Raw genomic sequence first — 14,969 nt, 5'->3', positions numbered from 1 at the left:
ATTCATTTCAATATCTCTAATCTATAAATACATCTTTCCTTGGGATTCTCCCTTTGAATTGTATATAACGTCTTGCTGGTTCCTTCATTGATAACGAGTTAAATAAAATCTGTTACACGTGTTCATTTGATATCTAGATGAGAATCATGATTTTTACCGTTTGTGAAAAATTGTCCTTTAACACAAGCAAGTTGAACCTAAGTATAAAAAACCTGAAGTGTAAACTTGGCTCTTTTGAGAAACAGAGGAATAATGGTGTGGAGCAAAGTAAATGAAAGAGAAGCTGGGTAGGAAATTAAGTCAGAGAGATAGTCAGAGGCCAGGGAATGAGGGCCTTGGAATCCTTGGTGAGGACTTCAGGTTTTATACTTTATGTGATAATTCTCAGCCACAGACTGGATGAAAATCAGAGGAGAGTCTTAAAATGATTTCCATTTTCTAAAGATCCTTCTGGATCTTTAAAGATTATAATATATTAAGGTAATATTAGAATATACTGAGCTAAGAGTTCATTAGAGAGAGCAAGTTTGAGACTTTCAAAATGATCCAGGGAAGAAAGAGTTGGTAGTTTGGACCTGAGAAATATTGATCAATGTGGAGAGAACTATTCAGATTCATAATGGTGGATCTTGACATTTGTACCAAGTGGACTTGCTGAAGCCATGGTGTCCAATTTGGTAGGCCCCAGATATACATGGGTATTAAGTACTTAAAATGTGACTAACTCAAAATGAGATGTGCCATACATGTAAAAGGCATACCAGATTTCGAAGACATAGTGAGAAAAAAAATGCAAAATATCTCTTTAATAATTGTTTTGATGGGTCATATTTTGAAATAGTGTTTTGGAGCTTATCATTAAAACTTATTCCACCCATTTCTTTTTACTCCTTTTTTACATGACTACTTGAAATTTTTAAATTACCTATGTGTTCACTTATGTCCCTCAGATAATGCTGTGCTGAAGAATGGCAAGTAGGGTGTTATATCCATAAGGGTAAAAGGATATCTACAGGGCTTTTTAAACTGAGCAAAAACATTAAAGATAAGTAGTTGATCCTAGTTTTGATTTATGCAGCAGTCCTTCTTCCACAGTGGGAAAGGAAAGTTAATTGATCCTAGTTTTGATTTATGTATAATAAATCATAAACATGTAACTAACTAAATAAATCTCTGTCTAATATAACTAGGGCACCCTTCAAGTATTTTAAAGGAAGAAAAAGGGGGTCAGTACCTCACTCATGTTTGAAGAAGCAGGGGAAAGACTGGTAGTTAGGAGTCCTGAGTTTTACCCCTTCTTAGTTGTAATGCTCAAAACTGCATGACCATGGGAAAACTGCTCTCCTTTCTGAATCAGTTTAAGTTCTCTCTTTTACCCACCCTACAGTGTCATAAGAAGCCCTCAATCCCTGAATATCTTACTCAGCTTTGCCTCTTCCATAGTTATGTCCTGCATAGATAAAAAGACACATTGTGGTCCTTATTAAATTGAAGAAGATTCAAATGGTTGTCCTGTCCTAAGAGAGTAAATTAATCTAAGACTCAGTTTTCCTACCTTTTCTTTTCTTTTCTTTTCTTTTTTCTTTTCTTTTTGCAGGACCGCACCCATAGCATATGGAGGTTCTCAGGCTAGGGGTCCATAGGAGCTGCAGCTTCCAGCCTACACCACAGCCACAGCAACGCCAGATCCCGAGCTGATGCATCTGTAACCTACACTGCACCTCACAGCAATGCCAGATCCTTAACCCACTGAGTGGGGCTAGGGATCAAAATGGCATCCCCACTGATACTAGTCAGATTCTCTCTCTCTCTCTTTTTTTTTTTTTTTTTGGTCTTTTTGCCATTTCTTGGGCCTCTCCCGCGGCATATGGAGGTTCCCAGGCTAGGGGTCCAATCGGACCTGTAGCTACAAGCCTACGCCAGAGCCACAGCAACGCGGGACCCGAGCCTTGTCTGCAACCTACACCACAGCTCACGGCAATGCTGGATCGTTAACCCACTGAGCAAGGGCAGGGATTGAACCCGCAACCTCATGGTTCCTGGTCGGGTTCATTAACCACTGCGCCACAACGGGAACTCCACTAGTCAGATTCTTAATCCGCTGAGCCACAATGGGAATTCTCAGTTTCCTCATCTTTAAAATAGGGATATACATGAATTATCGGGCAGCTGTAAGCTTAAACATTTGGTGGTAAGCATTGTATCAGTTTCCTAAGATTACCATAATAAAGTACTGCAAACCGGGAGGCTTAAAACAACATTTATTCTGTCACAATTCTCAGGATGAAAGTCTGAAATCAAGGTATTGGAAAAGTCATGCTCCACACTGAAGCTTCTAGGGAACCATCTTTCCTTGTCTCTTCCAAGCTTCTGGTTGCTCCAGGCATTTTTTGGCTTATGGCAACAGAACTCCAATCTCTACCTCTCTCTTCACATGGTCATTGTCCAGATTTTCCTTTTCTTATAAGGAAACCATTCATATTGGATTAGGGCTCATCATCATCTCAACCTGATTCCATCCTATTTATAAAGAAGGTCACCTTCATGGGTACCATGACTAGAAATTCAACATATATTTTCAGGAAGACAAAAGTCGACCCATAACAGGCATTTTTCAGAAAAACTGTCACACAGTAAATACTCATTATTACTATTATTAATAGTCTATTATTAATAGAGCAGGGTTCAACAAACTATGGGCCATGGGCCAAATTAGGCTGCCACTAATTCATTTTCATATTGTCTATGGCTGCTTTTGTGCTACAAATGTACAGTTGTGACAGAGAATTTATAGTCTGCAAAGCCTGAAGTATTTACTACCTGGCTCTTTACAGAATAAGTTTGTCAATCCTTGGTCTAGAGCCTTTGTCCTTAAAGTATGATCTGGGGATCAGAGGCATCGGCATAATGTGGAAGCTTGTTAGAAATGTAACATCTTAGTTCCCATTCTAAGACCTCCTGAATCAGAACCTGCATTTTAGTGAGATCTCCATGTACATTGTCTGAACATTTGTATTTGAAAAGCACTACTCTAGAAATGATCTTTTATTGACTTGCCATTTGTTCTTGTTGGTCTTCAGGGTTTTTTGTTTGTCTTAGTTTGTGGGAGCAGTAATACTTGTACGTAGTAAAAACTTCAAATAGGACAAAAGAAAATGTAGTGAAAGTATATTATCCTTTTGTATTCTTTGGTTTTACCCCCAAAGGGACCATACTGTATAGATTATTATGTACATAGCTTTTACATACAATAGAATACTTTAAAGATAGTCCCATCAGTATATAAATTCATCCTAAGCTTCTGCATGGCTGCATGGTATTCACTTTTGCCTATATACCATCCTTATTTAACCAGATTCCTTATAAAGCTATTCATTTCCTGAAGTTATTTTTTTTTATCTTTTTGCCTTTTTCTAAGGCCACTCCCATGGCATGTGGAGGTTCCTAGGCTAGGGGTCGAATCGGAGCTGTGGCCACCAGCCTATGCCAGAGCCACAGCAATGCAGGATCCGAGCCACATCTGCAACCTACACCACAGCTCATGGCAACGCCAGATCCTTAACCCACTGAGCAAGGCCAGGGATCGAACCCGCAACCTTGTGGTTCCTAGTCGGGTTCCTTAACCACTGAGCCACGATGGGAACTCTCTGAAGTTATTTTTATTTTATTTATTTATTTATTTATTTATTTATTTTGTCTTTTTGCCATTTCTTGGGCCGCTCCTACAGCATATGGAGGTTCCCAGGCTAGGGGTCTAATCGGAGCTGTAGCCACCGGCTTACACCAGAGCCACAGCAACGTGGGATCTGAGCCACATCTGTGACCTACACCACAGCTCATGGCAACGCTGGATCCTTAACTCACTGAGCAAGGCCAGGGATGGAACCCACAACCTCATGGTTCCTAGTCGGATTCGTTAACCACTGTGCCATGATGGGAACTCCCTGAAGTTATTTTTATGATCAACATTTCTCTTTGGTGAAATGGTCCATTTCACCATTGTTTTCTAGGGCATAGTTAGTCCCAACATGATCCCTATTGACCCCATAAATTGGCAGTTTCAATGAACTTATCAGGAAATCTTATCATTGAATCAAACATGAGAACTAAACAGTTTTTGAGTTGTTGAGAGGGTCTAAACCAGCACAATTTCACAAGGATCTTTGGACTGGAATTTTCTCATTGCCTCTCCAGATCCATACACCATATTTTTCTACTCTGCTTTCTGCCATTTTTCCTCCAATTTAGCCAATGAGGAGCTTGGCTGGGGGAAGGAGAATGAAATAAGTGTTTGGTTTCATTTTCCTCTGGTTCCCTTCTGGACCTCCACTAAAGGTCAGTGTTCTTTCATAGTTTCGTTTTTCTGTATTACTCTCTGAGCTTTCTGTATTCTAAATCTCCCTCATCCCGTGGGCCTAGGAGTGGCAGCGGCTGCCCTGTACTTAGTCCTGTGCTCTGCTTATTCTTTGTGGTCCTGTGACACCCTCTCCACAGCTTTATAAATAGTCTCTTTGTTAACAGATTTCCTCAGATTATCCTAATCTCCTAGAAGAGAACATAGGCAAAACATTCTCTGATATCAACCTTACAAATGTTTTCTTAGGTCAGTTTCCCAAAGCAATAGAAATAAAAACAAAAAATAAACCAATGGGACATAATCAAACTTAAAAGCTTTTGCACAGCAAAGGAAACCATAAAAAAAGACAACCTACGGAATGGGAGAAAATAGTTTCAAACAGTGCAATGATAAGGCTTAATCTCAAAAATATACAAACAACTCATACAACTCAACAGCAAAGTAATAACTCAATTGAAAAGTGGGCAGAAGACCTAAATAGACATTTCTCCAAAGAAGAGATATTGATGTGCAACAGGCACATGAAAAAATGCTCAACATCACTGATTATTAGAGAAATGAAAATTAAAACTACAATGAGGTACCACCTCACACCAGTCAGAATGGCCATCGTTAGTGAGTCTATAAATAACAAATGCTGGAAAGGGGCGGAGAAGAGGGAACCCTACTACACTGTTGGTGGGAATGTAAAGTGGTACAACCACTTTTGAAAATAGTATAGAGGTACCTCAGAAAACTAAATATAGAACTACTGTATAATACAGCAATCCCACTCCTGGGCTATATCCAGACAAAACTTTCATTGAAAAAGATACATTCACCCCTGTGTTCATTGCAGCACTATTCACAGTAGCGAAGACATGGAAACAATCTAAATGTCCATCAGCAGATGTATGGATTAAGAAGATGTGGTACATATGTACAATGGAACATTACTCAGCCATAAAGAAGAGTGAAATAATGCAATTTACAGCAATATGGATGGAACTTGAGATTCTCATGCTAAGTGAGGTAAGTCAGAAAGAGAAAAGACAAATACCATAAAATATCACTTATATCTGGAATCTAATATATGGCACAAATGAACCTATCAAAAGAGAAGAAACAAACTCATGGATTTAGAGAAAAGACTTGTGGCTGCCAACTGGCAGAGAGTGGGATGGACTGGGAAATTTGGGGTTAGCAGGTGCAAACTATTGCATTTGGAATGCATAAACAATGAGATCCTATTGTATAGCACAGGGAACTATATCTAATCACTTGTGATGGAACATGATGGAGAATAATGTGAAAAAAAGAATTTTCATAAATGTATAACTGAGTCACTCTGCTATACAGCAGAAAATGAAAGAACACTGTAAATCAACTATAATTTTTAAAGAATTAAAAAAAAAAGATAGAGTTCCTGTTGGGTCATTGATAAAGTTTTCTTCCCCACCTAAACTCCCCAGCAATGGAAAGTGGTGAGTGGGCCAGGCTTTATATGCAAGTTGTTACCTCAGTAATGAAGTTGGAGAGACCCTAGAGAATATATTGCTATGTGGATCCCAGAGACATTTCATCTTTGACTCCTGAATCAGTTAGGATCTTCTGATTGCAAATTATGGAAAATCCAAGTCAAACTGGCTTAGTACCAAAAAGAGACTAAACAGACTCCTACATATGAAAAGTACAAATGTCATTTTGGCTTCAGAATCAGGTAACTTGTAAATCCAAGAACTCCAGCCTTATCAGCGTGAGTTGTTCTTTTTGTATTTCCTTGATCTTTTCTTTTCTGTATTGGCTCAGGCTCAGCTTCCCATAGGGAACCAAGATGTAGGCTTCAGACTTACATCCTCCTGATTTAAGATTAGCAGGAGAAAGAGAGAGATCCAAAAAACCTTAACAGAAGCCTTAGCCCTTATTCTCACTGACTCCACTTCCAGTGAGAGTCATGGGCTCATATCATACGTAAGCACTGTGGACAGTTTTATGGAAGAATGATGAAAATAACATTTATTGAGTAATCAGTTTGTATCAGGTTTGGTTCCAAGCACTTTCCCCATGTGATGGCATTATTATTTTGTCTATTTCACTGAAGAAAAAAATGAGATGTAAAAAAGGCTATTTCCCAGAGCTTGTAAGTGGTAGAATGGAAAGTCAAACTTGGGTGGTTTTGGTCTAGCCCCCAGATGTAAACCAATATACTCTTGTTCTCTGTCTGGCTTAGACCTAGATCCCATGTCCTCTTCCAGAACTGGAGTGGGGTCACCATCACATAAACCTAAATGGACTTGGAATTGCAGAATTGTACTCATCACAGAAAAATGTCAGAAATTGTCACCAAAAAGAACTGAAAATGGAGGACTGCCAGCTGTAATCAGTAATTTCCACTTTAGCAAGTCATAATATTTTGCTAAGGTGATAGTTCTCATTCCCACCCCCTCAATCAACACACCATAAAGCTACTATATGTTACCATCAATAAGAATGACAGCCACTCACCTTTAGGGTTTCCCTCCCAAAAACATACTCTGTGTTCAAAGATAATTTTCAGAAAAAGGTAAAATCATGACTCTCATACAGATAAAAAAGATGCATACATGCTAAAGGTATTATTTAACTCATGAGGAAGTCAGATCAAGGGAAAAGTCAAAAAGCACAAATTTATAAGCAGAAAAAGAAATGTTTAATTGAAGGTGCAAATGGACACACAAAATGGGTTCTTCCACAAGGAACAAAGAAGTCAGATCACTCTCAGAGAAGACAGAAATTACATGTCCATAAGAATTATTTTACATTGGCATCTTAACTACGTTAATTTACATTGTAAGCTTAACTACAGTTTATAGGATTGTGAAATAGCTCAAAAACAGTAAAAGGCTAGAATTTGATACCTTTTCAGGGTGAGGTCAAGAAAATGCATAGTTGCTCATTGAAACACAGTATTTCTGTACAATAAAATAAGATTTTATTCTGATAGGAACACCTAACATAACATCTACACTTTGAATAACATTTTAAGAGTACAATACATTATTGTTAACTATGAGCACAATGTTGTACAGCAGATCCTTAAAACTTACTCATCTTGCATAACTGAAACTTTATACCCATTGGTTAGCAATCCCTTGTTTCTTACCAGCCCCAGGCAACCACCATTCCATTCTCTAGTTCTCTGAGTTTGGCTGTTTTATATAGCTCATATAAGTGGAATCATACAGTATTTGTCCTTCTGTGACCAGCTTACTTCACTCAGTAAAAGATCCTCAAGGTTCATCATGTTGTCACATATTGCAGAACTACCTTCTTTTTTTTAAGATTGAATAACATCCCATTGTATGTATATACCACATTTTAAAATCTATTCATCTGTCAGTAGACATTTAGGTTGATTCTACCTTTTGGCTATTGTTGATAGTGCTGCAGTGAACATGAGAGTATTAATATCTCTTCAAGATCCTGATTTCATTTCTTTTGGCTATATACATAGAAGTGGGATTTCTAGATCATACAGTAGAGTAGTTCTATTTTTAATTGTTCGTGGCACCTCTATACTGTTTTCCATAATGGTTACATCATTTAGCATTCCCACAAAAAGTGTACAAGGTTCCAATTCCTCCACGTCCTTACCAACACTCGACATTTATTGTCTCTCTCTCTCTCTCTCTCTCTATGTATATATATATATATCCATACTAACAGGCATGAAGTGATAGTTCATTGTAGTTTTGAATTGCATAGGACGGAGATATTATAAGTACCAAATGTAGAGCTTCCATTATTCTCTCCACATGGCATCATTGACAGTGTGACTTCCTTGGCATTAATGTGTGATAATATATATATTCCCCAAATGGGGAATCTCACCTGAGCTTTGGTGTCCAGAGTATTTTGGGGGGCTTGATTACATATTACCCATGTGGCTGTCCTTATTTTAGATAGCCCTTTCAGAGGTAGAACTGATACCTTATGGTCCAAAGCTCCCACTATAAATCATATTATTTGACTCTCTCATGGCCAACATCCCATGGCAAGCAAATACGTTCAAATCAGGCATGACATCCCAAGGGGTAGAGATCACCTCCCAGTAGCCAAGGATAAAGATGAGACCCCTTTTGTGGTAAAGGTTAATTTTTCACTACAAAGAGGGGTCATAACTAAATTCTTTAAACTATTTTAACTCTCAGGTCTGAAGATTACAAATATAAATCACACCATGAAACATTCTTACATATTGAATATTTACCAAGAGTATTTATCTAGGTGTGATACCTAGAGTTAAGGCTTTTGCATACATTATATTATTCAATCTTGGGTTATTTCATTCAGTCCTGTGAAGTGGCCATGTTAGCCCTGTTTTATGCATAAGGCAGTGACACTCAGAGAGTCTGGGGAATTTGGCAGAATCTCAGAGTCATCCATAGAGTTAAATTCCAGTCTGTGTTGGCATTAAAATAGGTTTTTTAAAAAGTGAGTAATTTTACTGATAAAATGTTTTGTTATAGCCTGTCAACACTTAGGTAGAAAGAAGATGGTTGATCACTCACTGTGTTTGCCTGCAACAATACAGAAAGCTGTTAGGCATTGAAGTATCAGCTTTGTGAGGATAGGTGGAAAAGCATGAAGGTGAGGGAATTTTTTTTTCTTTTTTCCTAAGCTATTGGCAGAGTCTCATAACAAAGAAGTTATGTAATGGGCATTTGTCTGTCTCCATCTGGAAATTTTCAGTATTATAATTTTAATCTGCCAAAAACGTATGGGGAGATTATGAGAGTTAACAATGTGATTTGGAAGAACTCATAGCTATTGCTCATAAAGGTGAGGACTAGGAGCAAAATGTTCTCATAAAAACTAGTAAATATGTATGTTGCTCAAAGGTGAATTTGCTCCACTAATTCATGGGCTAGTAGATTTATTTTGCTGTAGTGTCCCTTTGATTATCATCCGAATAATACAAGATTTTGGTATTTTTATTGTCTGCCCAGTTGTGTATCTGAGAGTTTTAAAGGAATGAGATGTTTTCCATTTCTAGAAAAGAAATAACGTGAAGAGGCATGCTAATCAGTTGTGCATCCATAAGAATAGATCAGAAATGAGGAATGCTCAGACTTTGAGTGCTACTTATGGAGGTGAAAAAAATGCTATTAGAACTTTAGATCAGCTCCTCATACTAGGACATTCTCTCTTTTCCAGAAAAAATGGCAACTCAGACAAAATACATGGTGTCCTTGGAATATTCAAAACCATCATTCTTAGAATGGTCATTCTTAGAGTCACCATCATTAATGAACATGACTCTATTTTAATATAGAACAATGTAAGCCCAGATTTTGTTATGATTTGAAACTAGCTTCCAAATGCTATCTATTCAGATATTGATTAATTGTCCATCAACAGCCTTTCAGTAAGATACCCAAAGGAAATTGTTCATGGAAAAACTAAATAAACTAGCTTTGACAAGAATTTAAGTATTATGTTGTTTAAATAGGCTCCAGTAACCCAACTTTTAAGAATCTATCTCATGTATACAACTAGAAAAAATATGAGAAAAAAATGTATGCACAAGACTATTTATTGCAGCTCTATTTATAACAGCAAAAGACTCCCAAATGTCCATCATTAGGAGATGGGTTGAGTAAATTAGGGTATAACCATGCAACAGAAAACAGTACAGTTGTGAAAAAGAATGTGTATATCTCTGCCATTACTCTGGAATGATTGCCAGGATATATTATCAAGTGAAAAAAGCAAGGTGTATATATATAAATTCTACTAAGCAAGTAAAGAAAGATGAGAAGAATATCTACTCATATTTGTTTATAATAGAATCAAAGTTTAAACAAAAACTTTTTAAAAGTTGGTTACCAATAGAAAGAGTGGAGAAAAGATGTCAGGGACAGAAACATAAGCTAGACTCCTATAAGTATGCCTTACTTTGTAGATTTGGTAAAACTGAATTTCTTTTTTTTTTTTTTTTTTTTTTTTTGCTTTTGTAGGGCTGCACCCCTGGCATATGGAGGTTTACAGCTGCGGCCTATGCCACAGCCACAGCAATGCCAGATCTGAGCCACATCTGCAACCTACACCACAGCTCATGCCAACACCAGATTCTTAACCCCCTGAGCAAGGCCAGGGACTGAACCTGCAGCCTCATGGATACTAGTCAGATTCATTTCTTCTGCGCCATGATGGGAACTCCAAAAAAATTGAAATTAAAATAATGGGTATGAGGTTTCTTTTAGAGGTGATGAAAATGTTCTAAAATTAGCTAGTCCAAGATCAGCTTCACTGAGCTGAAACCAAAATGTCATCAGGGCCATGTTCCCTCTGGAAGTTCTAGGGGAAAATCTGTTTTCTTGCATTTTCTAGACTCTAGAGCTATATACCATAGCTTATGGCCCCCTTCCTCCATCTTCACAGCCAATAGTGTAGCATCTTCAAACCTCTCTCTGCTTCCATTGTCAGGTAGCCTTCCACCTTCTGTGTCAAATCACCCTCTGCCTTCCTCTTTTATGGCCAATTGGGATTGTCCCATCCAGATAATCTGGGATCATCTCTCCGTATCCAAATCTTTAACTTAATCACATCTGCAAAAATTTTTTTCCATCTAAGGTAACACAGGTTGTAGGGATGAGGTCCTACTATCTTTGAGCACCATTATTCAGCCTCTTAGAGATGATAGGAAGAAATTGCCTATTTTGTTGAGTTTGATACTGGCATTATGGCTATGTTTTTTTTTTAAGTCCTTATCTGTTAGAAAATTCCAGAATTCCCTTCGTGGCTCAGCAGTTAATGAAGCCGACTAGGATCCATGAGGATGCGGGTTCAATCCCTGGCCTTTCTCAGGGGATTAAGGATCTAGCGTTGCTGTGAGCTGTGGTGGAAGCCACAGATGAGGCTTGGATCCTGCTTTGCTGTGGCTGTGGTATAGGCCGGCAGCTACAGATGTGATTCAGTCCCTAGCCTGGGAACTTCCATATGCCGCAGATGTGGCCCTAAAAAGAAAAAAAATCCTGGTGAAGTATTTACCTGTGAAATAATGTGTTGGCTGAGATTTGCTTTAAAATATTTGATGGGGGAAGAGATGAAAGAAGAGTAACAGAATGCTGACAATTTTTGAAGCTGAGTGAGTGATGTGGGGGCTTATATTATTTTCTCTACCTTTGTATATATTTGAAGTTTTTCAATGAAAAGTTTTAATATAAATAAATAAATAAGTAGGCCTCTTTCCCAGTTGTATGTAGTTAGCTATTCTGAGGTTGACTCTTAATTACATTCTTCTTTTTTTTTTTAATGGCTGCATCTATAGCACACAGAGTTCCCAGGCCAGGGATTGAATCCAAGCTGCATCTGTGACCTACACCACAGCTTCGCAATGTCAGATCCTTAACCCACTGCACTGGGCTGGGAATCAAATCCTTGCCTCCACATCGACCCAAGCCACTGCAGTCAGATTCTTAACCCCTGCACTACAGTGGGAACTCCCTTAATTATATTCTTAATTGCAAGTCATGTTGCCTCCATATTCCCCTGAGTAAAATAACTGGTACTGTGAATAAAGACGTGAAGGCTGGAGGGATGAGACCTTAATAATGGCCTTGGGGGAGTTCCAGTTGTGGCTCAACAGAAACTAACCTGACTAGTATCCATGAGGATGCAGGTTTGATCCCTGGCCCCACTCAGTGGGTTAAGAATCCAACATTGCCATGAGCTGTGGTGTAGGTCACAGGCATGGCTCAGATCTGGTGTGGCTGTGGGTGGCTGTGGCTGGCAGCTGTAACTTGGATTTAACCCCTAGCTCTGGAACTTCTATATGCTGTAAGTATGTCCCTGAATAAGCAAAAAAAAAAAAAAAAAAGCTGTGGAGCCACCCAGGAGCACAGCAGAGGGATACCAGCTTAGATTAGTGGGTCCAGAAATGACTTTTCCCTTCTCACAACTATATGACTTGCACTGAGTTAATTAACCTCTGTGCACTTCAGTTCTCTCCTCCAAAGAGGAGGGTGAGAACATTACCTATCCTGTGGGACTGTGTGGGAGGAAATGAGATAATCCATGAAGAGTGCTTAGCATTCTGGCAGCACCTAGCATCATTGACAAATCCTGGCAAAAGATAAGCATGCCTCCCTGAAAGTTTTGCACATGGCATGCCGAAGTAAAAAATATTTTTTGACTGTCTTGTATTTTATCCAGCAACCCTGTCTAGGGGGGCATCGTGGAAAAAAATGAACAGTGAGACATACAGGGAACTCTCAACGTCATGTTAATGAGTCATTAGACCACTAGGAAGCAACTGAACCTCAATTTCACCACGGCCCTCTGAGGGACTACGAAGAATAAGGCTCAGAATCACCTTTTCTATGGAAGGTGGAGCTGGAGCATGCTTTTGAAGGCATGCCATCTCCCATTTGGGCCAACCAACCCCTCACAGCTTCAGAAAATGCCCTAGTAGAGATTCTATATGACCTCACACTTTTTCTTTGTAGCCCTTTTCACAAGTGCCATAAGTTCTTTTTTGGTGGTGGTGGTGGTGGGTTTTTTTTTTTTTTTTTTTTTGGCTACACCTGTGACTTATAGAAGTTCCCAGGCCAGGGATCAAATATGTACTGCAGCTGTGACCTATGCCACAGCTGCAACAAGCCAAATCCTTTAACCTACCATGCTGAACGGGGTATTAAACCACAGCTCTGTAGTGCCCTGAACTGCTGCAGTCAGATTCTTAACCCCCTGTGCCACAGCAGGAACTCCTTTGTCCTTCGTCATTATTTTTAATGCCCTTATTTCTCTTCATTAAAAAAAGCTCTCCTAGAGCAGGATCTTTCTTGTCTTTTTCACTGCTGCAGCCCTAGAGTTTAGATGTGTTAACATGTGTTGACAGAAGGAATATGTTAGTTGCCATTGTTGTATAGTAGATGTTGTTGACATAAGAAGAAGCTTACTCTTAGGTCCTGGGAAATGACCCCTATGGGTGGTAGGGTGGACAGTATTTTAAGTACTCTATTGGGTGGAAGAGGTGCTCATCCTAAGCACCTTGTATCTGCTCCTCATCCTTAGTCCCTGTCGTCCCCAGTGATGGGCTGCTCTAGACAAGGTATCTATTTCATCCCACTCCAAATTAAACCTATCGCTAGAAATATCTTTTGAGCACTTATTGTGCCTAGAGCCCGGACAATGGTAGGTGCCATGGAGGGATGCACACGATGTGTTAGATGGGGTGTTCCTCCTTCCCTCCATGAACTAATCACCACAGATGAGACATACGTGAAAAGCTTTAACATGTGATAGAATTGAAGTGTACAGATGAACTGCATCTGTATTCCCCACCTCACTGGCAGCTTTAGGCACTGGTCTATGGGTCGATCATCTCATTCCCATGGCCCAGAGCAATCCAGGCTCAGACAGGAAGCACAGAGACACCTAAGTCATGAGGCTGATCTGGAAGTTTCCTGCAGGTTCCATCATTGCCCCTGGTAAGCCTCTGATACTATGGAGTAAGTACAGATGACAGGGCCCCCTTCCTCTCTGGTAGATCCCTTCTCCTCCCCATTATTAGCTAATTGGTGGCAACTGAGTTTTCCCTTCTCCCCAGCCTCTCTGTTCCCCACACCCCAGAGTGGTGCTGTCCTTCTGTTTTGCTTTCTGTGTTTATTCCTCTTACAGTAGTTTCTCTGGTTCTCTTTTCTTTAAAAATCAGACCTTGGTCTTGTCCTCCCTGATAATACTCACCCAAACAAGTGTCTTGGCATTGGATGAGGCACAGTTACTGTGGACACACTCTTAGACAGTTGACATGTATTCCAAAGACCAAGGGCCAAGGGTCACCCATGCAGTGCTCTCTCCTCCAGGGAGAGCATGGACCACTTTACCTCTTACCTTGAGGTAAGCATTTGCATGAACTGAGGCAGAGGTCATCTTGCCCTTGAATGCCATTCATGCCTAGTGGCCAAATCTCTTCTGAAATTCAGTTGAGCACTCCTGTACCTGGGCAGGGTTAGTGTCGGGCTCCAGCTTTTACCCCACCACAAAACCTGCTTGGTGTGATTTATTAAACCCATGGTCCTCATTAAGTGGTTTTGAAAATTGGTTCCCTGGGGGTTGTGGTCAAGGATGAGAGTGGTGTCATGACCTGGGAACACTGGGGAAATGGCGTATGGACAGGGATTCAAAGTCCTACTGAATTACCACTATTGGGCTAATTCTCTCTATAGCTATAGGAATCAATTAAAAATACATCAGTCATTTCTTCTTTCTCTCTATCTGATTTTTGTTTCCCACTGCATCTGTTGGAAAAATATAGATGCTTCCAGAAGCCTTTTATGGTGAAACCCTCTAAATTCCAGAAGGCCACAGAAGACTTGGAGTCACTTGGGAAAGAATTGCTCTCTATTCTGAATTAAAAGGGTCATTCCATGATAATTTTTTAATATTTTTTTATTTTTTACCATTAAATATTTTATATAGCATAATAAAAAGAATAACTTAACTGGTAAGAATAACAAAAATAATATACCCTCTGAAAATAAGTAAAATATAAAATGCATAAATTGGTTAAAAAACAGTGTAACTACATAAATATGTCCTCACAATTTGTTACATCTTATTGATTCTTCAAAATAGGCATTACACCATT

Source organism: Phacochoerus africanus, chromosome X, assembly GCF_016906955.1.
Source record: "Phacochoerus africanus isolate WHEZ1 chromosome X, ROS_Pafr_v1, whole genome shotgun sequence".
Taxonomy (NCBI): domain Eukaryota; kingdom Metazoa; phylum Chordata; class Mammalia; order Artiodactyla; family Suidae; genus Phacochoerus; species Phacochoerus africanus.
The sequence above is the reverse complement of the archived record's forward strand: the minus strand, read 5'-3'. Positions refer to the sequence as shown.